This window comes from Clupea harengus, chromosome 19 (assembly GCF_900700415.2).
Source record: "Clupea harengus chromosome 19, Ch_v2.0.2, whole genome shotgun sequence".
NCBI lineage: Eukaryota > Metazoa > Chordata > Actinopteri > Clupeiformes > Clupeidae > Clupea > Clupea harengus.
The window spans coordinates 7,076,061-7,078,560 of NC_045170.1; the positions used below are offsets into that span (position 1 = coordinate 7,076,061).

The 2,500-nt window shown below is 45.0% G+C and overlaps 1 protein-coding gene across 1 annotated transcript in view; it reads left to right on the forward strand.

Annotated features, from left to right (window-relative positions):
* The window catches only part of LOC105906331 (synaptotagmin-11-like), a 71,528-nt gene that overhangs the window by 33,679 nt on the left and 35,349 nt on the right, over positions 1–2,500 (forward strand). The window lies entirely within an intron of this gene.

Consider the following 2,500-nt stretch of genomic DNA (forward strand, 5'->3'; position numbering starts at 1 on the left):
TGTAGTATTTATAGGTGCTCATAATGTACTTATACAGTGATGAAGGATATGGTTTGTAACGCGTAACAGCATGCAATACCATGGGAAGTACATTGTATACTGAATGTACTATGTTGTATGTGCTTGATATTAGAATGGTCTTTTAGTGGATTATTCCCAGTTGTTTGTGTTTAGTCCTTTTAGGGTATGTGTGCGGTTGCTTTTGAAAGACTGGGCATTCAGAAATGTTGGACATTAATCGACATTATGTAGAAACACAAGCCACTTGTCATATTTTTTGACAGCTGCACTGTCTGGAGTGGTCTTGCACACCATGGGAACTTGGCTTAGTGCACATGATCAAGTACAAACGACTAATACCCAAGCATGTACCCAGTCACAGTAGCTGAGTTAGGTTTGCATCCTTTCATCATAGTGTGTGAGGATTTTCTATCCGAGTCTGAATGTTTCTGGCATTGTTATTAACCCCTAAATGTGACGATGCCATTGACTTTAATACATTGTAGCTGATGTTTGGGGCAGTGCAACATTGCTCATGTGGGTAACCTTAAAGGGTTAACACTGTTTGCAGTGCTAAAATGAAAACTCTTTTTGGCAGAGCCTGGAGTGTGTCTGCAAAGTGCAAGAGGCTATAGAGGACTTTTATAACCAGGAAAGCCTTCTAAGATTCTGCACAGAACCCAATGACCCTGAATGAAAAAAGTTCCTGTGAGGCCAAGGCTACCTCTGTGGTCTGGTGACATGGCACCACTCACTGCCCCTCAAGCCTCCGCCATTACACTGGGTGTGTGAAAAACTACTCCGTCCTTCAGTGGGCCAGAGTGGTGGCGTTGGGGTGGGGTTGGGGAAAGGAGGTGGGTGGGGGTGGGGTATTATTATTGTTGCTAATGCCACAGGGCAACACATGGTTTCCTCCGATCCTCAGCGCCAGTGCCAAACAGAAGTTCTGCTCTGGGATGGGGCCAGGCAGACAGGCCTGCCAACACTGGCAAGCATCTGACCAGGGGAGAGCACCCTCTCAGAGCAGAACCCTCTCACAGGGAAACCCCTCAGACCGTCAGGGACAGGGGGATGGGAGAGAGAGAGAGAGAGAGAGAGAGAGAGAGAGAGAGAGAGGGAGAGGGAGAGGGATGGAGGGAGCCAGAGAGAGGAGGAAAAAGACAGGGAAAGAAAGAGGGAGAGAGAGAAGAGGAAGAGCAAGAGAGAGAGAGAGAGTAAGGGAGAAAGAGGGGAAGATGAAGAGAGGGAGAGAGAAAGATGAGTTTGGAGTCCCCCACAGCTACCCCGCCTGTTCTACTGAAGAGAAAGGGATAGAGAGAGAATGCGCAGGAGAGAGAGAGAGAGAAGGGGATAGTGAGAGAATAAGCAGGAGAGAGAGAGAAGGGGATAGAGAGAGAATGAGCGGGAGAGAGAGAGAAAGGGATAGAGAGAGAATGAGCAGGAGGGAGAGAAAGGGGAGGGAATGAGGTTTTAAAGGTTGTTTTGTCTACCGAACAGGAAAGGGGCTGGCTTACATTGCATCTGTCTGCGTATCTCTCTCTCTCTCTCTCTCTCTCTCTCTCTCTTTTCTCTTGGTTTTCTCTTTCTCTATCTTTCCAGTTGCATTGTTTACAAAAACAAAATCTATGTTTAATTATTAGGGAAAGAGGGAGTGTGTGTGTATGTGTCTTTGCATGTGTCTTCAAGTATATATTTGTGGGTGTGTCCGTATCTGTGTGTGTCAGTGAAAGCAGACAAGTGTATGTGTGTGCAAGTCAATATTTGTTTTGTGTGTGTGTGTGTGTGTGTGTGTGTGTGTGTGTGTGTGTGTGTGTGTGTGTGTGTGTGTGTGTGTGTGTGTGTGTGTGTGTGGGCCACTTCTGGCCAGTTGGATGCCGTAATCGGAATTGCCTTGTGGTTCCCCCTCCAAACATTAAACATTATAATAGTTATTCTTTAATAATAATGTAACCCAATAACAATAAACATTATAATAGTTATTCTTTAATAATAATGTGGACCGATAACAGAAACAAGTCATGCAAATGTGAATGCAAACAACAAAAGCAAATAAATATATGATGCCTATACTGTACAGGCTATAGATATTATCTCCCTTATGGATCATGTAGGCTAATGTTCCAGCATTTAAAGAATGAACACTTTCAGACATACATTCAAGAGATGCAAGAGCGTCATCACGCAGTTTTTTTTTTCTTCTGCTGCTGACTCTGGTTGCCTTCCCACCATCATTTTCTCAAATTGTAGCCTATACCCTTCATATTATCACTGTGAGGGTTGTCAGGCACAATCAAAACAAACCACAGGGAGAGAGGGGGGGGGGCACCACAATCCTCCATGTTATTACTGCGGTAATATATAGAGTGCACAGCCTATATTGGTTTAATGGTGTGGTAGTCCGACAAGTAGATAGTAGTGCACCCTGCCTGTATGCAGCGGTGGCGCTGTGTGTGTGTGCATGTGTGCAAGTTAATCTGTGTGTCTGTGTGTGTGTGTGTGT